Genomic DNA, 25173 nt, shown 5'->3' with positions numbered 1-25173 from the left:
CAGGACAAACAAAAACTAAAGGAATTTGCAAACACGAAACCAGCCCTACAAGAAATATTGAAAGGGGTCCTCTAAGCAAAGAGAGAGCCTAAAAGTAACATAGAAACATAGAAAGGAACACAGACAATACACAGTAACAGTCACCTTACAGGCAATACAATGGCACTAAATTCCTATCTTTCAATAGTTACCCTGAATGTAAATGGGCTAAATGCCTCAATCAAAAGACACAGGCTATCAGACTGGATACAAAAACAAGACCCATCGATATGCTGTCTGCAAGAGACTCATTTTAGACCCAAAGACACCCCCAGATTGAAAGTGAGGGTGTGGAAAACCATTTACCATGCTAATGGACATCAAAAGAAAGCTGGGGTGGCAATCCTTATGTCAGACAAATTAGATTTTAAACCAAAGACTGTAATAAGAGATGAGGAAGGATACTATACCCTACTTAAAAGGTCCATCCAACATGAAGATCTAACAATTGTAAATATCTACGCCCCTAACATGAGAGCAGCCAATTACATAAGGCAATTAATAACAAAAGCAAAGAAACACATTGACAACAACACAATAATAGTGGGGGACTTTAACACCCCCCTCACTGAAATGGACAGATCAAATAAGCAAAAGATCAACAAGGAAATAAAGGCTTTAAATGACACACTGGACCAAATGGACTTCACAGACATATTCAGAACATTCCATCCAAAGCAACGGAATACACATTCTTCTCTAGTGTCCATGGAACATTCTCCAAAATAGATTACATCCTAGGTCACAACTCAGGTCTCAACCGGTACCAAAAGACTGGGATCATTCCCTGCATATTTTCAGACCACAGTGCTTTGAAACTAGAACTCAATCACAAGAGGAAAGTCGGAAAGAACTCAAATACATGGAGGCTAAAGAGCATCCTACTAAAGAATGAATGGGTCAACTAGGAAATTAAAGAAGAATTAAAAAAAATTCATGTAAACCAATGAAAATGAAAACACAACTGTTCAAAATCTTTGGGATGCAGCAAAGGCAGTCCTAAGAGGAAAGTATATAGCAATACAAGCCTTCCTCAAGAAACAAGAAAGGTCTCAAATACACAACCTAATCCTACACCTAAAGGACAGCAAATAAAGCAAAATCCAGCAGGAGAAGAGAAATAATAAAGACCAGAGCAGAAATCAATGAAAGAGAAACCAAAACAACAGTAGAACAGATCAATGAAATTAGGAGCTGGTTCTTTGAAAGAATTAACAAGATTGATAAACCCCTGGCCAGACTTATCAAAAAGAAAAGAGAAATGACCCAAATAAATAAAATCATGAATGAAAGAGGAGAGATCACAACCAACACCAAAGAAAAACAAACAATTATAAGAACATACCATAAGCAGCTATATGCCAGCAAATTAGATAATCTGGAAGAAATGGATGCATTCGTAGAGATGTATCAACTACCAAAACTGAACCAGGAAGAAATACAAAACCTGAACAGACCTATAACCACTAAGGAAATTGAAGCAGTAATCAAAAATCTCCCAACAAACAAAAGCCCAGGGGGCGCCTGGGTGGCTCAGTCGTTAAGCGGCTGCCTTCGGCTCAGGTCATGATCCCAGGGTCCTGGCATCGAGTCCCACATCGGGCTCCCTGCTCTGCGGGAAGCCTGCTTCTCCCTCTCCACTCCCCCTGCTTGTGTTCCTGCCTTCGCTATCGCTCTCTGTCAAATAAATAAATAAAATAAAATAAAATAAAAAACCAAAAAAAGCCCAGGGCCAGATGGCTTCCCAGGGGAATTCTACCAAACATTTAAAGAATTAACACCTATTCTTCTGAAACTGTTCCAAAAAATAGAAATGGAAGGAAAACTTCCAAACTCGTTTTATGAGGCCATCATTACCTTGATCCCAAAACCAGACAAAGACCCCATCAAAAAGGAGAATTACAGACCAATATCCTTGATGAACATGGATGCAAAAATTTTCACCAAAATACTAGCCAATAGGATCAAAGGATTATTTACCACAACCAAGTGGGATTTATCCCTGGGCTGCAAGGTTGGTTCAACATCTGCAAATCAATCAATTTGATACAATACATTAATAAAAGAAAGAACAAGAACCATAGGCTCCTCTCAATAGATGCAGAAAAAGCATTTGACTAAATACAGCATCCTTTCTTGATCAAAACTCTTCAGAGTTATAGAGATAGAGGGTACATACCTCAATATCATAGAAGCCATCCATGAAAAACCCACAGCGAATATCATTCTCAATGGGGAAAAACTGAGAGCTTTCCCCCTAAGGTCAGGAACACGACAGGGATGTCCACTATCACCACTGCTATTCAACATAGTATTAGAAGTCCTAGTCATAGCAATCAGACAACAAAAAGAAATCAAAGGCATCCAATTCGGCAAAGAAGAAGTCAAACTCTACTGTTTGCAGATGATATGATACTTTATGTGGAAACCCCAAAAGACTCCACCCCAAAAGTGCTAGAACTCATACAGGAATTCAGTAAAGTGGCAGGATATAATATCAACGCACAGAAATCAGTGGCATTCCTATACACCAACAACAAGACAGAAGAGAAATTAAGAGCCGATCCCATTTACAATTGCACCCAAAACCGTAAGATACCTAGGAATAAATCTAACCAAAGAGGCAAAGAATCTGTACTCAGAAAACTGTAAAATACTCATGAAAGAAATTGAGGAAGACACAAAGAAATGGAAAAATGTTCCATGCTCATGGATTGGAAGAACAAATATTGTGAAGATGTCAATGCTACCTAGGAGCAATCTACACATTCAATGCAATCCCTATCAGAATACCATCCACTTTTTTCAAAGAAATGGAACAAATAATCCTAAAATTTGTATGGAACCAGAAAAGACCCCAAATAGCCAGAGGAATGTTGAAAAAGAAAAGCAAAGCTGGTGGTATCACAATTCCAGACTTCCAGCTCTATTACAAAGCTGTCATCATCAAGACAGTATGGTACTGGCACAAAAACAGACACATAGATCAATGGAACAGAATAGAGAGCCCAGAAATGGACCCTCAACTCTATGGTCAACTAATCTTCGACAAAGCAGGAAAGAATGTCCAATGGAAAAAAGACAGTCTCTTCAACAAATGATGTTGGGAAAATTGGACAGCCACATGCAGAAGAATGAAATTGGACCATTTCCTCACACCACACACAAAAATAGACTCCAAATGGTTGAAAGACCTCAATGGGAGACAGGAGTCCATCAACGTCCTAAAGGAGAACACAGGCAGCAACCTCTTCGACCTCAGCCGCAGCAACTTCTTCCTAGAAACATCGCCAAAGGCAAGGGAAGCAAGGGCAAAAATGAACTATTGGGACTTCATCAAGATAAAAAGCTTTTGCACAGCAAAAGAAACAGTCAACAAAACCAAAAGACAACCGACAGAATGGGAGAAGATATTTCCAAATGACATATCAGATAAAGGGCTAGTATCCAAAATCGATAAAGAACGTATTAAACTCAACACCCAAAGAACAAATGATCCAATCAAGAAATAAGCAGAAGACATGAACAGACATTTTTCTGAAGAAGACATCCGAATGGCCAACAGACATGAAAAAGTGCTCAACATCGCTCAGCATCAGGGAAATCCAAATCAAATCCTCAATGAGATACCACCTCACATCAGTCAGAATGGCTAAAATTAACAAGTCAGGAAACGATAGATGTTGGCGAGGATGCGGAGAAAGGGAAACCCTCCTACAGTGTTGGTGGGAATGCAAGCTGGTGCAACCACTCTGGAAGGAGGTTCCTCAAAAAGTTGAAAATAGAGCTACCCTACGACCCAGCAATTGCACTACTGGGTATCAGCAATTGCACTACTAGGTATTTACCCTAAAGATACAAATGTAGGGACCCGAAGGGGTATGTGCACCCCTATGTTTATACCACAATAGCCAAACTGTGGAAAGAGCCAAGATGTCCATTGACAGATGAATGGATAAAGAAGATATGGTGTGTGTATATATATGTATACACACACACACACACACACACACACACACACACACACACACACACACTGGAATATTATGCAGCCTTCAAAAGGCATGAAATCTTCCCATTTGCAACGACGTGGATGGAACTGGAGGATATAATGCGGAGCGAAATAAGTCAATCAGAGAAAGACGTGTATCATATGACCTCACTGATATAAGGAATTCTTAATCTCAGGAAACAAACTGAGGGTTGCTGGAGTGGTGGGGGGGAGGGATGGGTGGCTGGGTGATAGACACTGGGGAGGGTATGTGCTATGGTGAGCGCTGTGAATTGTGTAAGACTGTTGAATCACAGACCTGTACCTCTGAAACAAATAATACATTATATGTTAAAAAAAAAAAAAAAAAGAAGATAGCAGGAAGGGAAAAACGAAGGGTGGTGGGAATCAGAGGGGGAGACAAACCATGAGAGACTGTGGACTCTGAGAAACAAACTGTGGGTTCTAGAGGGGAGAGGGGTGGGGGTATGGGTTAACCTGGTGATGGGTATTAAAGAGGGCATGTACTGCATGGAGCACTGGGTGTTATATGCAAACAATGAATCATGGAAAACTACATCAAAAACTAATTATGGTATGGTAATTAATACAACATAATAAAAAAAAAATCAAGAGAGCCTCAGGGACTTGTGGAAAAATAACCAAAGGTCGATCATCTATGTTACTGGTATCCCAAAAGGAAAACAAAAAGATTATGGGGCTAAAAAAACATTGGAAGAAATAATGTCTAAAAAATTTCCAATTTTGGCAAAAGACATAAACCCACAGATTAAAAAAGCTCACTGAACTCAACAAAAGATAAGTTTAAAGAAATCCACACCAGGACATCCTAATCAAACTGATGAAAACAAAAAACAAACATACCTTGAAGCCAGCCAAAGAAAAACAACACTTTTAGGGAACTGATTTGAATGAGTATGGATTTCTCATCAGAAACCATGAGTCCAGTATAAAATGGCACAATATTTTTAAAGTGCTGAAAGAAAAGAACTGTCAACCAAGAATTCTATATTCAACAGAAATGTTCCTCAGGTATGAAGGTCAAATAAAGACACTTTAGATGAAGGAGACCAAGAGAAAAGGTTATCAGCAGATATGCTACAAAAGAATTGTTTTTTCTATTTTTCAGACAAAGAGAAATGTTATCAGATGGAATTTGGAAGTTTAAAAATAATGAGAAAGAGAAATGGTAAGTATCTGGATAACTATAACAGACTATTCTCCTTTTGAATTCTTTAAAATATGTTTGACAGGTAAAAGCAAAAACTATAATATTGTCTGATGGAGTTTTCAATGCATATAGTGTAATATATAAGGCAACTATAGTGTAAAGTGGGAGGTGGGGGGATAAAGCCACCTGTGGTGATATGGTTTCTACATTTTACTTGAAGTGGTAAAATACTGATTCTCAGTAGACAATAAAAAGTTTAATATGTACATGGTTATCCCTAGAGAATACTAAATTTTTTTTTTCTTACAAAGATATATAGTAGAGGTGCCTGGGTGGCTCAGTCGGTTAAGCATCTGCCTTCAGCTCAGGTCATGATCCTAGGGTCCTATGATCAAGCCCCGTGTTGGGCTCTCTGCTCAGCGGGGAGCCTGTTTCTCTCTCTCTCCCTCTGCCTGCTGCTCTGCCTGCTCGTGTTCTCTCTGTCTCTCTCTGTCAAATGAGAAATAAAATCTTAATAAAACCAAATATAGTAAAAAACAGAATAGGTAAATTAAATGGAAAGCCAAAAGATGTTCAAATAAGGCAGGAAAGGGAAAACAGGATGTAAAACAGTGGGAAAAAAAAAAACAGAAAAAAAAAGGTAGACCTAAATTCAAACACGTCAATTATGTTAGATGCAAATTTTATGCATACTATAAAATAGTATAAACACACCATTTAAAAGAGAGTATGAGAATGGATTTTAAAAAATCATGACCTAATTATTTGGTATTTACAAGAAACTCATTTCAAATATAATGATATAGGTAGGTTAAAAGTAAAAAGAAGGAAAAATGTAAAATGAAAGCACTAATCAAAATAAAGCTGGAGTGGCTATATTATCAAAGTAGAATTCAAAGTAAAGAAAATTGACAAGGATAAAGAGAAACCTTACATAATGATAAAAATGCCAATTCACCAAAAAGTCGTAATGACTCTTAAATGTGTATGAATCTAACAAGAGTGATTCAAAATATAAGAAGCAAAAACTGACAAAACTGAAAGGAGAAATAGATAAACCTCCGATTACAGGTGTAAACTTCAACACTCCCCTCTCAGCAAACAGTGGACAAAAAAATCAGTAAGGATATAGAAGAGCTGAACAATACCATCAACCGACTGAAACTAATTGACATTTATAGAATGCTTTATCCAACAAAAGCAGAATATACATTCTTTGCAAGTGTACATGAAACATTTACCAAGATACACCATAACCTAGGTCATTAAAGAAACCTTAAGATATTTAAAAGAGCAGAAATCATAAAGAATGTTCTCTGACCATAAAAAGTAGGAAATAACAGAAAGATAACAGGAAATCCTCTGAACACTTGGAAATTGTCTAAACAAATAATCCTTGATTCAAAGAGGAAGATTAAAGGGAAATTAGAAAATATTTTGAACTGAACAAAAATAAATTACAAAATTTCTAAATTTGTGGGATGCAGTTAAAGCAGTGCTAACAGGGAAAGTTATGGTATTAAATGGTTATATTACAAAAGGAAAGTCTCAAACTAATAATTTCATAATCTAAGATTCTACCATAAAAAATTTGAATACGACAGATGCACCTGTGTGGCTCAGACAGATAAGCATCCGAGTCCTGATTTTGGCTCAGGTCATGATCTCAGGATCCTGGGATCAAGCCCCATATAGGGCTCTGTGCTCAGCAGGGAGTCTGCTTGAGGATTCTCTCTCCCTCTGCCCCTCCCCCGCTTGCTTATTTTCTCTCTCTCTCAAATAAATAAATAAATCTTAAAAAAACTTAGGGACACCTGGATGGCTCAGTCAGTTCAGCGTCTGCCTTCGGCTCAGGTCATGATCCCAGCGTCCTGGGATCGAGTCCCACATCAGGCTCCCTGCTCCGCGGGGAACTTCCCTCTCCCTCTGCCTGCTGCTCCCCCTGCTTGTGCTCTCTCTGACAAATAAATAAAATCTTTAAAAAAAATAGAATACAACAAAAATAAACCCAAAGCATACAGAAATTTAAAAACAAAAAAAAAGCTAAGGGCAGAAACAACTGAAATAGAAAAGAGAAAAACAATAAAACCTAAAGCTGATTCTTCAAAAATATTAATAAAATTCTAAGTTTCTAGTGAGGCCAACAAAGAGAAAACACAAACACAAAATATTAGGAAAGAAAAAAGCTATCACTACAGACCTTACATATATTAAAAAAATATAAAAGGGGAACAGTATGAGCAATTCTACACCCTTAAATTTGACAACTTAGATAAAATAGATCAATCTCTTGAAAATCACAAGCTACCAAAACTCACCTCAGATAAAAACAGACAACCTAAATAGCCCTGTAACTATAAAAGACATTGAATTTATAGTTAAAATCATTCCACAAACAAAATAAGGACTAGATGGTTTTATAAAGCTCTATTCCTACCAAACATTTCAAGAAGAAAATAACACCAATTCCGGACAATGTATTCTCAAGAGTAGAAGAGAAGGGAATATTTCCAACTGATTTTTTGAGATCTGCTTTACTCTGATGTCAAAACCAGCAAAACAGCACACAACTCCCAAAATCAATTTATCAAAACTAGACCAATATTCCTCATGAACATAAACATAAAAATTCTTAGCAAAGGGGCGCCTGGGTGGCTCAGTCAGTTAACCATCAGTCTCTTGGTTTCAGCTCAGGTCATGATCTCGTGGTTGTGAGATCGAGCCCCACGTGGGGCTCTGCGCTCAGCACAGAGTCTAGTTGAGATTCTCTCCCCCCTCCCTACCTGTCTGCTTTTCTCCCCTCTCGTGCTCTTTCTTAAATAAATAAATAAATAAATAACATCTTAAAAAAAAAAAACTTTTAGCAAAATATTAGCAAACTGAATCCAGTAATATATGAAAAGAATAATGTACCATAAACAAGTGGGGTTCATCCTAGGAAATGTAAGCTTAGTTCAACATTAAAAAATTAATCAATGTAACTCACTATATTAATGGCCCAAAGAAGAAAATCTACATGATCATATCAATTGATAGATAAAATTTATTTGACAAAACCCAACACCCATTATATCAAAAACGCTGAGCAAACTAGGAATAGAACTTTTTTTTTTTTTTTTAAGATTTATTTGAGAGAGCGAGAATGAGAGAGAGAGAGAGAGAGAGTACATGAGAGGGGGGAGGGTCAGAGGGAGAAGCAGGCTCCTCACCGAGCAGGAGCCCGATGTGGGACTCGATCCCGGGACTCCGGGATCATGACCTGAGCCGAAGGCAGTCGCTTAACCAACTGAGCCACCCAGGCGCCCAGGAATAGAACTTCTTTATCATGATTAAAGGGCATCTACAAAAACAACAGCTAACATCATACTTAATAGTAAAAAAGCTGCTTTTCCATCCAAATAGGGAACAATACAAGGATGCCCACTCTCATTATTCCTATTCTACAATATCCTGGAAGTCCTACACAGTGCAATAAGGCAAAAGAAGGAAATAAAAAGCACACCGATTATGAAGAAATAAAACTGCCAATTTGCAGATGACATGCAGTTGTACACATAGAAAATCCCAAAGAACCTATAAAGAAATCTCTTAGAATTAATAAATGAGTATGGTAAGATTGCATGATACAAGGTCAACATACAAGAATTAACTGCATTTCTATACATAAGCAATATACAAATGGAAATCAAAATTTAGAAATACCTTTTAGAATAGCTCCCCCTGCAAAAAAGAAAAATGAAATCCTCATGTACAAGTCTAAGAAAACAGGTACAGCAACTGTATGCTAAGAACTATAAAATGCAAATTAAAGAAATAAAGGCCTAAATAAATGGAGAGATATACTATGTTCATTAACTGTAAGGCCCAACAGAGTAAACATGCCAGTTTTCTCCAAAATGATCTACAGATTTGATAGAATTCCAGATAAAATCCTGTTTTTCCCATTGAACATATCATGAATATTTTTCCCTATCAATACGTATTCTTCTATAACATTATTTTAAATGGCAGCACGTTTTCCTTTTCTAGATTTATCCTAAAATTATTCATTCCTTTATATTTTGATATTTGTTTCCACATTTTATCTAATATAAACATGCTGTAGTGAAGACACCCTCCTAATGTAATCCTTGCAAACATCTTTATCTCTTTAAAAAGTTCAAGTACTTTTATTTTTAAAACTTTTGAAATATATTGTCAAAATCACCTCAGGAAAGGGCTTTTATCTTCAAATTCTGACTCAAAACTCATCTCCTCTGAAAAACTCTCTGATTAGTACTTTCCCACTGTTCCATCTGTGTTACTATTTGGTCTCATTAAATTACCGTTATATGTGTTGGACCATATAAGCAATTACTGCTTTAAGAAGAAAGTAAGCCTCGGGGCGCCTGGGTAGCTCAGTCGTTAAGCGTCTGCCTTCGGCTCAGGTCATGATCCCAGGGTCCTGGGATGGAGCCCTGTGTCGTGCTCTCTGCTCATCAGGGAGTCTGCTTGTCCCTCTGCCCCTCCTGCTCGTGCTCTCTCTCTCTCTAATAAATAAATAAAATCTTTAAAAAAAAAAAATGCATTGGGGCGCCTGGGTGGCTCAGTCGTTAAGCGTCTGCCTTCGGCTCAGGTCATGATCCCAGGGTCCTGGGATCGAGCCCTGCATCGGGCTCCCTGCTCGGCGGGAAGCCTGCTTCTCCCTCTCCCACTCCCCCTGCTTGTGTTCCCTCTCTCTCGCTGTGTCTCTCTCTGTCAAATAAATAAATAAAATCTTTAAAAAAAGAAAGAAAGAAAGTAAGCCTCTAGGCTTTCTGCTTACAAAGTATGTAATATGTCTCAGAGGAAATCTGAGAGAGGAGAAAATACACAGGGTAAAGATAAACTTATGGGCTATGAAATGGCTAACAAAGTTGGCATAGAAGGATGGGGTACTGGAATTAAGTAGGTAACACACTATCTTCCATGAAGAGAGCATATTCCAATCATTTTTAGATTTTTCTACTGTTCTGGGTCATGTGCCCATTAAAAGGCACTGGCTGCAGGTAGTGTTTGCATTGTCTGTAGTATCTTTGGAATTAGTGAAAAAAGTACAAGCTGTGGAAAATTATGTCAAATATCTGTATTCTCAAAATTCATATATGCCCTCTCTAGATTTCTATCATGCCTCACTTATAAAGCATGAAATTAAAGGCTAACTGGGGCGCCTGGGTGGCTCAGTCAGTTAAGCGTCTGCCTTCGGCTCAGGTCATGGTCCCAGGGTCCTGGGATCGAGCCCCGAATCGGGCTCCCTGCTTGGTGGGAAGCCTGCTTCTCCCTCTCCCACTCCCCCTGCTTGTGTTCCTGCTTTCACTATCTCGCTCTCTCTGTCAAATAAATAAATAAAATCTTAAAAAAAAAAAGAAATTAAAGGCTAACTGATGTCTTTGGACAGAAAAGTGTAACAGTAATTCAGAAACAGTGCCTGTTGCATTTTATTCCAGTGTGAAATACATTAAGAATAAAGTCTCAAACTATGCATTTTCAGAATCTGACATCACTCAGAAATAATTAGCCAGTACAAATTAGGTCCAACATTGTGCATGTTTCACTAAGAAAGAATTAATCAGCTCTGCTAATTACGAATGTCATAGGCAAGTCCAGCTGTGGGCACTCTGATAGTGCTGTAACAAATAGCAGTTTAGGAAGCATTTGCTGGGAATCACCACCTCTATGCCTCAAATATATGATCCTAAAAGATGGCAGCACCTGGTATTGCAGTTTCCTGCAAATATTAAGCAAATATGCTATAATAGGAGCATATTCTATATAACCACACATGTTGGACTAAATCTGAGCCAAGAATGAGAACGAATGCTAGTCATATCTGATTTATATTTCGCAAATACAGAGATATCATAAGCTCCTGGTTTGAATGCCTACATGCTATTTCCATGGCAACTGCATAAACATTTTCCTTATAACACACAGCCATCTTCATTCTTTACATCCCATTATTTATTTTTTTCTACTCTCAAGGGAAAGCCTAATTTATTCCCCAGGGGGGGGAAAAATCAATGATTTTCTTAATCAGTGGCATTTGAAGAGTAGGTGGCACAGTTCTTTTTATGGAAAAGTAATTTCCACCAACGCTCTTGCTAAGTGATAGAAGACTGGGGGAGAATAAAAGGAGTACTTGTTTTAGGGAAAGTGTGAGTACAAGTTGCAATAAATAATCCTTCAAAAGAGAGGAGAACGTACATTAGAAACCCACAGAACGTGGGCCAAAGTGATCACATGCAATTCCAACTTCTCTTCTCCATGTGTGTGGAGTTGAGGAGACTCTTATGGAAGAGTGATCTTTCATTCCTACAGTTTTGGCAGTCTTTGAAAAAATTCCATGACAGACTATGGACTCTGAGAAACAAACAGGGTTCTAGAGGGGAGAGGGGAGGGGGGATTGGTTAGCCCGGTGATGGGTATTAAGGAGGGCACGTACTGCATGGAGCACTGGGTGTTATATGAAAAACAATGGATCGTGGATCACCACATCAAAAACTAATGATGTACTGTATGGTGACTAATATAACATAATAAAATTTAAAAAATTAAAAAAAAATAAAATAAAATTACACAGAAAAAAATTCCTTTGCTGCTTTCCTTGTATGATAGAGACTGTACAGAATGGCCAGCAACCTGAGGCAAGAGAAAGACTACCCACTTTAAAGCAGATCAAATGACAGCTAAAAGGAAAGATAAAAGGAAACCACATCAGGTTCCTTCACTTTTTCTTTTCTTTGAGCCTGAGGTAATTATCACAGATTCAAATGACAGCAGATGGAAGACATCCCATATTGGATTTTAGCTATCAAATTAACAATAATTTCTCAAAGTCCTCAAAGGGACAAGTGAATCAATTAACATTCTTCAGTGGACTCAGAGCTCACTCCCCTTCTCTGGGCTTCCTTGGCACCAACCAGTGTGACAGCACTTACCAATGTTCTGTTATTGTTTATATAGGATTCCCTCAAGGGACCTATATAATGCCCCTTTATTCTAACATAACACTCTGTCAATAGTATGCTAGTGGATTAAATGAATCTTTATTTATTTATAATGTATATACACATTTCCTATAATGCATAATGCTTCTCAAATCATGAAACAAGTTTGCAATAATTCCTTCTACCATTTTGATGTTTCTATTCTTGTGGCAGTCTTATTACTTTCTCTACTTCTACTTCTTACCATCCTCTCTTTCATTCACCTCTGAGGCCCTCGTCAAGGCAAGAGCCAATGCTCTTTTGTTTCTTTTTGGTTTTGTTCTTAAATGCTCAATACTAGGGGTGCCTGGATGGCTCAGTCGGTTAAGTGTCTGCCTTAGGCTCAGGTCATGACCCTGGGGTCCAGGGATTGAGTCCCGTGTTGGGTTCAATGCTCAGCGGGGAGTCTGCTTCTCCCTCTCCCTCTGCCGCTACCCCTGCTTGTGCTCTCTTCTCTCTCAAATAAATAAAATTTTTTAAAATGCTCAATATTATTTATTGAAGAGATTAATCTTTCTTCATCAGATTATTTCCATATTCTTGTCAAAAAATCCACCACATATGTATAGATCTATTTCTGGACTGCTTATTCTTTTCCATGGATCTATGTGTCTATGCTTTTAATAATCATATAATATACTGTTTGATTACCTTAGTTTTACACTAAATCTTGATATCAAGTAGCCCTCCAATTCTGTTCCTATTCAAAATTGTTTAGGCTTTTCTTATTCCTTTGTCCAAATAAATTTTAGAATCAGCTTGTCGACTGCTACAAAACAGTTCCTGCTGGGATTTTGATACGGTTTTCATTCAATTTATAGAACAATTTGGGGGAACCAACATGTCAACAACATTGACTCTTCCAATAGTTGAGCACAGTATCCCTCTCCATTTAGTAAAATCTTCTTTGATCTCTTTCATCAGGGCTTTGTAGGTTTTCAGCAGACAGATGCTGAATATTTATTCAATTTATACCTATTTCCTATTTTATAGTACCATTATAAATGGTGTTTTCCAAAATTTCAACTTCTAATTGTTAATTACTAATATGTAGAAATATGATTTATTTTATATAATGACTTTTGTATCCTGTGACTTTGCTAAATTTACTTAGTAGTAGTAATAAGATTTTTGGGGGTAGATTCTTTGGGATTTTCTACATAGAAAATTATTTTATTTGAAAATATAGAGAGCTTTATTTCTTCCTATTCAATCAGTATTCCTTTCATTTTCTTTTTCTTCCCTTTTAGAACTGGCTATGACCTCTAGTACAATGTTGACATCCTTGCCTTATTCCTATATTAAGAGGAAAGCATTACATTTTCCATCATTAAGTATGATATTAGCTATAGGATATTTATATTTGCCCTTTACCAGGTTGAGGAAATTCTTTCTATCCCTACTTTGTTGAGAGTTCTTCATCATGAATTGATGCAGTATCTAACTATTGAGATCATCATATTGTTTTTCTTTTTTGTTGCTATGTGAATTGCACAGATTTATTTTTGAAGATTGAAACAACCTTCTATTCCAGGGATAAAGCTTACTTAAAGATCATAATGTATTATTTCTACATTTTGCTATTTTTTATTTGATAATATTTTAAGATTTTTGAGTCTGTGTCTATAGTTTTCAATTTTGTATTTATCTTTAGCTTGTTTTGATGTCATGATAATACTGATTTTATAAAATTAGTTGGGAAGTGTTCTTTCTTCTTTCATTTCCTGGCTGAGTTTGTACAGAATTGACATTATTTCTTCCTTCAATGTTTGGTAAGATTTGCCAGTAAAGGTATCTGGGCCTAGAATTCTCTTTAGTGGAGGAAAGTCTTAAATTCCAAATTCAATTCTTTAATTATATAGGGCTATTCAGGTTATCTGCTTTTTCTTGAGAGCTTTGGTATTTTGGGTCTTCCAAATTTTTCAAGTTTTTGAATATATAGGCCCAAAGTTTTGCTCATATTTTATCTCTTGATGGATATTTAGCTTGTTTCCACCTTTTGGCTATTGTAAATAGTACTGCTATGGACATTTTGTATACACACATTTGAGACCCTGTTTTTAATTCTTCTGAGTATACATCTAGGAGTGAGATTCCTGGGTCATATGATAATTCCATGTTTAACTTTCTGAGGGACCACCTAACTTTCACAGCAGCTGAAACATTTCATAATCCTACCAGCAATGTATGAGGTTCCAATTTCTCCACATCCTCACCAACACTGCCATTTCTTTTTTCTTTTTTTTTTTTTTAGTTATAGCCGTTCTTGTGGATGTGGCATCCTATCTCATTGTGGTTGGCACACTTTTTTTTTTTTTAATTTGGACACCTGCCTGGTGATTTGGGGAGGCTGTACGAGGGTCCTAGTGATTTTCCATTCTTGGTGGATGGGCAATGGATAGAAATATTAGTTAAGAAATCTATCTGGAAATAAAGATACTGACTACATTTCTCCATTTTGCAGCTAAACAAAGCATCTGCATCTTGTTTCCTTTTAAACATTCTTCATGTGAAACTTATCTGCCAGTTATACATGGCCCTTTATATATCATCAGAGAGTGCTATAGCACCAGAATGTTTTATGCTTTCCTTCCTTTCTATATGCCAAACCAGCAGAAGGAAACAAAAGCTGGGCCTGATTCCAAGAAGAATGAGTTTCTTAGGGATCAATAGTTTCCTTTCATTTTTACAATTTGGCAATTTTAGATAAGCTTTCCTGTGACTATGTGCTAGAATTGTTAATCTTCAAAACATACAAGCCAGAATGATAATGCTATTTTTTTCTTCCACTATTCTGTTGCTACTACATGGAGTCAATTACTTCAGACTTGAAGTACCAGTAGGATTGGGAATAACTGGCTTACCTGTTATAAGCATTTTTTGCTGATTTCCAGTTTTTCACTGTTATAAGAGCATGGTAGGTAAATTTTCCTTCTAGTAACAGAAACAAGGGGGTTCTCTGCATTTATTATGTTCTTCAAAAGCCTCATATGTTTAGTGGTATTCCAGCTGATTGTCATTAACTTACAACATTTACTGCTCATTACAGCTGACACAATGAATCCAAGGGTAAAAATATGTTCTTAACACGCACAGTAATGCCCTTCACAATTGCTGCAGATTCCTCTCTCTCCCTCCATCATCCCTCACCCAGGGCCAGGCCTTTGGTGAAAGGACTTCTAAGCTCTTCTCAAAGTCCAGATAAACATCCTCTCCCTGGGTCATTTTGTTACAGTATTTTCATAACTGTAATACATGTGTAGAGGGAGAACTGCTACCACATGACACAGTCACTTCTTGGTCATTTGACTATACTAGAGAATACTTCTAATCTCAGTAGTAAAGAGTTTTCAAAAAATCTAACGTTAGAGCAGATGTAAGCCCACAAAAATAATTGTTTTCCCAACGAGTCTTTAAAAATATATTTGAAAACCTACAGAATGATGGAATTATATTCTTCCAAAACACAATGCAGATTTACTAAGATGACAGCAGCACTCTGGGTAGCAAGAAGAGAAGAAAGCCACAACACAACAGGAAATCTCCACAACTGACTATATATCTACTCTACTATGTTCTATTTTATTTTGAACTCCTATGAAAAAATACAACTAAATAAATATCACACATCAACGAAAGACACAAAATTGCATCAATGAAAGGTGCAAATGTACAAATGCAAAATGTTACTATTTATACTGCATATTGTTTCTGAGTACACACATTATAAGTATATATTTCACCAACCTCATAGAGCATTTTCTCTGGAAAGGAAGGATAGGAATGAGATTGAAGAGTGATATAAAGAGGATTTCAACTGTTCCTAAATTGTTTCTTTTAGCAAGAATGACAAAAAGTTAACATTCATTTCATTCTTGGTGGTGAGAGAATAGGTGGTTGTTAAGTTATTCTGAATTTTTCTTAATTCTTGGAAATTTTCATAATAAAAAAATTGTTAAGAGAAATAAAAATAACACCTGGTTATGTTTTAGCTTGGAAGTAAAGCAGATTTATAAACAAAGAAAACATGAGGAGGAACCTTCTTTCTTGGGAGTAGTGTCTGACCAAAATACATTTTATGTATTTTAGTGTATGGTTTGAAAGAATACTTGAAGTGATACTCTAATTTCTGAGTAATATTGGGCAAGTACATTTGTTTCCAAGGGCTTCCATTTTCTTTTATGTAAGGGTGTCAAAATAAAATATCTCAGACAACCTCTTCAATTTTAAAAGTCTATGACTTTTTTCCCCTTAGAAAAGGTAAGTATATCTCTGTGCATGTTATTCCCTTTGCCTAGAATTCTTTTTCTCTAGCTTGTTCCCTGGCAGTAAACTCCTATTTATCCAGTAACACTCACAAAGCGTACCTTTGTGCTTTGGGAAGTCTTCCCTCACACTCTTCCCAGGTAGCGAAAAGCACTGTCACAATTCTCTGCTCATATTTCCATTAAACACTTGACAACTGGTACATCTATTTACGTGTTTGCCTGCCCTGCTAGTGAGCCACTGAGGACAGGCCCTGTACTGTATACCCTTCTTTATCTATCCCCTGTGCCTTCCACAGCGACATGCTTATAGCCAAGATAGATGTAATATATACAAACCACTTGACACTACGTTAAGCACAAAATAAGTTTAAAAATTTTTACCTACTGCAAATATTATTTTTCCCAAGTAAATATGTGATGAATGAATGAATGAGTCAGTAATACAAAATGGCATGAAGTTCACTCCATTGTCAGGTATATTGATAGTTCCACAAGAAGCTAGGGATAATCCAGAAGATCTCTCAACATTCTCTCCAAAAGAATCCACAGGATCATTTTGAATTTTATAGCCTCAGTTTAGAAAGCAAGGATGAAATAGCTTTTCTTGTTTTATTTTTGCTTTTCCTCCTATTACACAGTTTTTTTCAGGGGGACATGAAACACTCTTCTTATTTAAGCAAAATCTCAGAAAATTAAGAGCCACTAAACCTTGGACTGAAAAACTGCTATAAAATATTTGATCATATTTTTTTGGGTATCATGCAATTGGCTGAAACAGTTCATTCCACCCCTGTTCTCAAATGGGGACTGACTACAATTCCTATGGTGGAGGAGGGACAGTGATAATGCAGAGGGGAGAAAGAACTTGGTGGAAAATAGGAAACAATATGTGAAAAATCTTGCTGGGATTTGAAGAATTGAGTTAAACCTATACATTCATTTGGGGAAAACTGGTATCTTTAATATGCTGAGTCTTGGTGATAGGCTTAATTGTCTTAAACCCTGATGAAAGGTTAATAGTTTTCTACACTTAGAATACAAAGTATCTATTTGAAGGGACTATATGTAAATTTAACAAAAAATTTATGCCATTAAGATAAATTGGTCTCTGGATTCATTACTATTTTAGTCTTTAGGGATAGTATCAGTTTCTGAGACTGAAAAACAACAAAAAATTTCTGGTGATAAAGAGAAAGGCAAATAATCTTTTTTTTTTTTTTTAAGATTTTATTTATTTATTTGACAGAGAGAAACACAGCAAGAGAGGGAACACAAGCAGAGGGAGTAGGAGAGGGAGAAGCAGGCTCCCCACTGAGCAGGGAGCCCCATGTGGGGCTCGATCCCAGAACCCTGGGATCATGACCTGAGCCGAAGGCAGATGCTTAACAACTGAGCCACCCAGGCGTCCTGAGAAAGGCAAATAAGACTTCAAGGGAAGACAACTGAGCAGAGGTCAGTTCCGTCTGCATTTTTCCCCACCCCTGTCTCCTACCTTTCTCTGTCTTCTAAGTCTCTACCTCAAATAAAATGTGGATCTACTGAGATCATCTTCAAGTAACTTAGCCTTTACTAAGGAGTAGATCATCTTTTATATAATAACTAACATTTTAAAAACAATCAAAATAATGATAAATTACTGACAAAATGAAATTGATGCTGCAAAAGAAACATAATACCCGCCTCAAGGGAGCATAACTTCACAAAGCTCAGATGAGCATGCTGTTAATAATAAGAACTTGCTATCTTTCACTACAAAAAGAAGCAACCGCAACACACTGTCCTGAGTATTTGTAAACCAGAACGCATTTCTGGTTAAGAGCTCAGGCCATGGAGTCAAACAGAACTGGCTCTACAGCTTACTAGTAAACTTGATGTAGGGCAATTAACTTCTCTGAGAACGTGTCTCCTCATATGTACAATGGAGATATTCAATAGTAAGACCCACGGTCAAAAACAGTTGTGAAACTTGAGATAATGCATATTAAACCCTGATCCCAATGCTTGGCATATGGTAATCACTCAATACATATTAATCACTAATATTTTTAATTCCTCTTTTCTGTTCAAATTGTACATAGGCTTCCCTTCATAAGGACAGTTTTGCAAAATGAAGGGGCTGTAGAGGATGTTCTAAAGGCCTACCAAGCTTTATAAATTTAAGGTTCTAGATGGATATATTGTTTAGAGTGGTCTTGCTCTCTGCAAGAACATACCCCCTCACCCCAAGAATCATAATTTTAAGATAATGAAATGAATTTAGATAAAGCTGGGTGTTTGACTCCACTTTAAAATTACATCTCTGGAATGTTTAAATATTAGCCTCTTCAAAGTGTCCATGATAGTTTGTACAATTAAAAATGTGAACTCCCGATTATGCAAGTTTGAAATCCTGTTAATCGCAAAACTAGAAATCTAATTCCATTCCTTCTTCAAACATCATAGGCTTAGGATTTTGGAGGCACTTACCTTGAATGAGGCCAGAAAAGTTAAACATCTAAATGCAGATGGTCTTCTTTAATTCTATATACCTCATGAATGTGAGTTACATGACTTTTGAACTGGTTAGATGGGAGAATCAGTGCAGTTCTTTTATTTGGTAGAGAGGTCAAGTTCTATCCTAGTCTGTTCCTTGATAACATTATAACCCCGAAAAAAAATGTGGCAGTGAAAAAAGTAGAAATTAATACTTGGAAATATCGACTATCTATAGATTTCAATGATCCTATCCATGGTTACCAAAAATACTGAGAGAGGGATTTAATGGAATTAAGAGTTTGATAAGGAGTGGTAAAAGTACCACAGTAAAAATTTTGACAATATATTTGTTTTTGTGGTTTAATGTATTAATAATCTCATTAATGAAACTATGATTATATGAGATTATACAATTAGACATAATTAAACGGGTAAAGAAAACATAGATCATCGCCAAGAAAGAGAAATGTGATGACTTTCTACATATTACCTTACCTGTGTAAGTGAACATTTGGCACTTTAATTTCTGTTGTGTTTCAAAAGTTACTTTTTTCAACTTTATTTTTTAATAGTTGAGAAGTAGAAAGAATTTCCTGGACATTTAGAAAGGGCTAAATGCTGCTACATGGGTGGTAGTGGCAAGAATATGGAAAAGATCTAACTATGCCCTAAGGAGAGGTTTAAAGCAACAATTGGAGAAGTTTTTAAAAAATCGACATTCAGGTTTTTTTTTTTTTAATCAAGGTTAACGTTAGCACAGGAAAGAATAATGAGAACATTCATTCTTTAGGTACTCTTTATCGTGGGTTACACTTGTCAGTTTGAATAATTCCCTTGAAATAGGTACTGTATTCCTTAGAATTATTAGGACTAGCAATTGATATTGTATTTGATTGATTTTCACATCTGCACTTCACCACAGGAACCTAGTTTTTAGTCAATTGTACCCATTCACTACCAAGATACAGTGACTCAAACCAACGATTATCTGTAAAAATCAAATTAGTACACTAGCAATGAATTGTTCACTAAGATGCCTTAAAAAATTCACAAACATTTGAATCTTTACAAAACACGCACTGAAACAATTATGGCCTAAGATCAAGGAGATTTAAGAAGACTGACAAGCAATCTTAAGTCTTTCTACAATTGCTTTCCACTCTACTTGAAATGCAACAGTCCTTGTAATTTCACAAGAAGAAATAATTTTGTAATCTTTTCCAGTTTTTCCTCTTCTTTTCTACTCTGGATTCTTGTTTCTTATAACTCTAAATTCGTGAGGAGGGGCAAAGGAGAACACAGTGTTTAAATAAAAAGATGTCAAATAGGAAGGCAAAAAGATCAAGAGATCAGATGTCAAGTAAGGAAACTAAAAAACAACATGAAATAAAGTTGAGAAAACAAGACTAAAAAACCTCTACATATGCTATCACTTCATGCATTATTTCTGTGAAAGGAAAGGTATTTGGTGAAGAATGGACCTATAATATATTAGTACTAGGCTCTATTTCTACTCAAATAAGCTTATCTGTTTCTAAGTTAAGAAGTTCATAATCTGGGAAAAAAAACAACAATTTTTTGAGCAATATCAGGGTCAAACATTAAGGGCCAAAACAAAGACCTGACTATGCTAAATAAGTAATAAAATTATCAGCTTTATCTATACTTTGGTATTTGTAGGGTAAATATTTAAACTTAAAAAGAAATCCTTTCAAGTCATATAAAGTTCTTGCTGGAAGTGTAACACAGTATGAGAATTCTGGTTACCGTTTAAATTTGAAGTACTTCATCCGTTATGGTGACAAAGGTGGTTTTAGCAGCTATCATTACATTCGTTTAAAATTTCAAAGTGCTTTGGGTCCTTCCAGGATGAATTTACTTTCTTCCTTGCCTTGCATTCCTTAACTTATTTTCTGAAGACTGCAATGTTTACTGCAAGAGAAAAAAAATAAAAAGAGCTAAATTGGAGAGTAAACTAGTTTTAGATATACTGGACATTTTTCTTTCCTTTAGGATACTCTTAATTTCACTCTCACTCAATAGTTATAATTAGTCTTATTCATTTAAGAAGTAACTTCCTTACTTAGGTGGACACATGGATAGAATCCTACACACTCAGCAACTATCATTATCACACCTAAGAACCAAGTATAAGATATAACTAATGTATAAGAATCAAAACTAGCAAATCAAAACCTCAATGAGATACCACCTCACACCAGTCACAATGGCTAAAATTAACAAGTCAGGAAACGACAGATGTTGGCGGGGATGCGGAGAAAGGGGAACCCTCCTACACTGTTGGTGGGAATGCAAGCTGGTGCAGCCACTCTGTAAAACAAAAGTTGAAAATAGAGCTACCATACGACCCAGCAATTGCACTACTGGGTATTTACCCCAAAGATACAAATGTAGGGATCTGAAGGGGTATCGACAGATGAATGGATAAAGAAGATGTGGTATATATATACAATGGAGTATTATGCAGCCATCAAAAGGAATGAAATCTTCCCATTTGCAAAGACATGGATGGAACTGGAGGGTATTATGCTGAGCGAAATAAGTCAATCAGAGAAAGACATGTATCATATGACCTCACTGATATGAGGAATTCTTAATCTCAGGAAACAAACTGAGGGTTGCTGGAGTGGGGGAGGGAGGGATGGGGTGGCTGGGTGATAGACACTGGGGAGGGTATGTGCTATGGTGAGCGCTGTGAATTGTGTAAGACTGTTGAATCACAGACCTGTACCTCTGAAACAAATAATACATTATATGTTAAAAAAAAAAAAAAAAAAGATAGCAGGAAGGGAAAAACGAAGGGGGGGAAATCAGAGGGGGAGACGAACCATGAGAGACTATGGACTCTGAGAAACAAACTGAGGGTTCTAGAGGGGAAGGGGGTGAGGGGATGGGTTAACCTGGTGATGGGTATTAAAGAGGGCACGTACTGAATGGAGTACTGGGTGTTATATTGCAAACAATGAATCATGGAACACTACATCAAAAACTAATGATGTAATGTTTGGTGATTAACATAACATAATAAAATTAAAAAAAGAATCAAACTAGCAGTGATGCACTTGAAACTTTCTAAGACTTCATTTGATTGTCTTTGAACACTTTTGTTTTTGGCTATGTAAGAGCCAAATGTAACAGCATTAATCGAATGAGAAACATTAAACCTTACTTCATCTTTATAAAAATCCAATTCTAAATAAGTACAATGTCCAATTCTGATACACGCTTGGTAAAATATGAAAGTAGGTATCTCCAAATGCAAAAGTTTCTCCAGCTACTTCACAGTTTTACATTAGGCTCAAGTATGAAATGTATTTATAATTTGGTATACAAGATATCACCTAAAATTAAATGACCAAATTCCTATCTATTTCGGACTCTGGGGCACCAATTATATGTATGTTCAAACTGGCACAATCCCTAATTTGTTTTCTATGTAACACCAGATATAAGGAAATAACTATAAGAGTTAGGGAGAAAGAGAAAGAGAAATGTAATTATTTTGATTCCTGATTGTGCTTATTACAGAATTGAACCTTTCAATAAATAAATATTAAGACACCAGAAAGGCATTTTAAAACAGAAGTTTTTGTTTGTGTACCATCAAACAATATCTAACTCCAACATGGTTGGGTTATCCATGATGAAAACAACACCCAATGCTTTTACAGTGCTTACACCTCTACTTCACGTGGCACATAATAACATTAAGTGGTATGTAGGAGGAATATTATCAAGGATAGATAGATAGATAGATAGATAGATAGATAGATAGATAGACAGACAGATAGATAGATGATAGATAGATAGATGGAACAATGATGCCCAGGATAACATATACAGTGGCAAAATTACTCAGTCTTCTTTCCATTATTAGAGGAATCTTTCGAGAAGAAAAATGCAATTTATGCCAATTTTACTTTGAAATCTGAATATGAAAAAAAAACTGAGCATATGGGTATACAAATATTGGTAACCTAGCAAAGTACATAGTAATAGAAAAGTGTTTTCCCAAGGGTAGGTGTTTGGCCAGAGGCAAAACTAAAATGAGAACCTAGATCTCCTTACTCTCCTCCCAATGTAGGGTTCTATTATCTTCCTATAATCCATCCTACATTCCTGTACTCACAGCCCCCCAAATTATTTTTCTGGATAATTTATTCTCAGACTTGTAGGTATTCCATCATAATATAGCCATTGAAAGCTTACCCAACAATGTAAGAGATAAAGAGACATAAACAGTGTTTAATTAAATCTTAACACTTTAGGGCACGTGGGTGGCTCAGTTGGTTAAGCGACTGCCTTCGGCTCAGGTCGTGATCCTGGAGTCCCTGGATCGAGTCCCATATCGGGCTCCCTGCTCAGCAGGGAGTCTGCTTCTCCCTCTGACCCTCCCCCCTCTCATGTGCTCTCTCTCTCTCATTCTCTCTCTCTCAAATAAATAAATAAAATCTTTAAAAAAAAAAAATCTTAACACTTTATATGTGCACTCTGTAGACAGGATAGAGTTGAGTCTTGTATTTTTATCCAGTCCGAAATCTCTGACTCTTAATTGGAGGGTTTAGTTCATCAATATGTAATATGACTGCCGAAATAACTGGGTTCAAAACTACCATTTTGCTGTTCGTTTTCTATTTCTATTGTTTTCTGCTTTTTTGTTTTGTTTTGTTCCTATTCTACATTTTCCTGCCTTAATTTCAGTTAATCAAATATTTTTAATGTTTTACTTTAATTGCTGGATATTTCTTTGTATTGGGGGGTGACATCTAAGAATTATAATATGCATCCTCAAATAACCACGGTTTACTTAAAGTTAATATTGAACATCATGCAAAGCATATGAACCTTGCAATGATATCATTCCATTTACTACAAAACCTTTTTGTTAATGTTATCATATATCATACCTCTACTTCTATTATAAAACCCATAGTAAAAAGGTTTTAACTTTTGCTTTAAGAAGTCAGCTTTCAAAGAGAAAAAAAAAAGTCAGCTTTCTTCTAAAGAAAGTAACAGAAGAAAAAAAAAGATAAACCTTTTATAATTATCATTCTCAGTGGTTTTCATTTCTCCTGTAGAAAAGTTTCCATTTGGTGTCACTGCCCTTCAGCTAAAAACTTTCTTCTATTATTTCTTACATTGCAGGTCTGCTGACAATGAATTATCTAATTTTTTACCTGAAATCATCTGTATTTTACCTTACCTTCATTTTGAATGACATTTATATTCAATATAAAATTCTGAGTTAAAAGGTATTTTTTTTTCTTCATAGTTCTTTGAAGGAATTATTTTATAGTTTTTTGGCTTCCATTATTCCAATAAGTCGGTAGTTATTAATATTATTGTTACCCTGGTTACCCTGCGTATAATGTTTCTTTTGTTTTCTGGCTGTTTTCAAGATTTTTCTCTCGATCTTTGGTTTTTAGAAGTGTAACTATTATGCGTCTAGATACTTTTAGATAGGAAGGCCTCTGAGGGGATGATGTTCAAGTTAAAACTGAATGAAATGAGCCAGACATGCAATAATTTAGAAGAATGTTCCAGACTTAGAACATACATGTCATGAGATAGGAATGAGCTTCTAATGTTCATGGAAAAAAGTTTCTAAATTATCCAAACAAACAAGAATTTGTGAGAAATACCACACCCATCAAAAAACATGATCAGAAAGTACAAACTTACAGTTATAAAATAAATAAGTCATAGGGATGTAATGTACAGCATGGTGACCATAGTTAATAATACTGTATTGCATATCTGAAAGTTAACAGAATAAATCTTAAAAGTTCCCATCATAAGAAAAAAAATTCTGTAACTATGTATGGTGATGGATGTTAACTAGATTTATTGTGATGATCATTTTGCAATATATACAAATATTGAATCACCATGTTGTATACCTGAAACTAATATACAGTTTCACCTAATATAAAGTTGTATGCCAGTTAAACTTCAATTTTTTAAAAATGTGGAAATTGTTCTGATTTTAAAACTATTTGTTAATTCCTATTTAATGACAACAATAAAATAATAATTTTAAATTCTTTTTTTACTAACTATGTGAATTGCCTGAGGAACCCCTGATATAACCTTTGACGTTAAAAATCTGTTAAAGCAGGGCACCTGGTTGGCTCAGTGGGTTAGGCGTTCGACTTTTGATTTTAGCTCAGGTCATGATCGCAG

At 36.1% G+C, this 25173-nt stretch overlaps 1 protein-coding gene across 10 annotated transcripts in view; it reads right to left on the bottom strand.

The window, feature by feature from the left end:
* PEAK1 (pseudopodium enriched atypical kinase 1) overlaps positions 1-25173 on the bottom strand; it is a 329039-nt gene that overhangs the window by 145588 nt on the left and 158278 nt on the right. For 6 of the 10 annotated variants that reach the window (XM_032417490.1, XM_032417489.1, XM_032417495.1 and 3 more), the window contains one exon: positions 20737-20901. The exons of 2 other annotated variants lie outside the window; for them this stretch is intronic. The gene's annotated coding sequence lies outside the window, so the exon portion shown is untranslated. Of the gene's footprint in view, positions 1-8924; positions 8943-18960; positions 20238-20736; positions 20902-25173 lie in introns of all 10 variants that reach the window. 2 more of the 10 variants (XM_032417496.1, XM_032417497.1) reach the window with 2 other exon arrangements.

Source organism: Phoca vitulina, unplaced genomic scaffold (genome assembly GCF_004348235.1).
Source record: "Phoca vitulina isolate PV1807 unplaced genomic scaffold, GSC_HSeal_1.0 scaffold20, whole genome shotgun sequence".
Taxonomy (NCBI): domain Eukaryota; kingdom Metazoa; phylum Chordata; class Mammalia; order Carnivora; family Phocidae; genus Phoca; species Phoca vitulina.
This window is presented reverse-complemented; position numbering and strand designations above follow the sequence as displayed.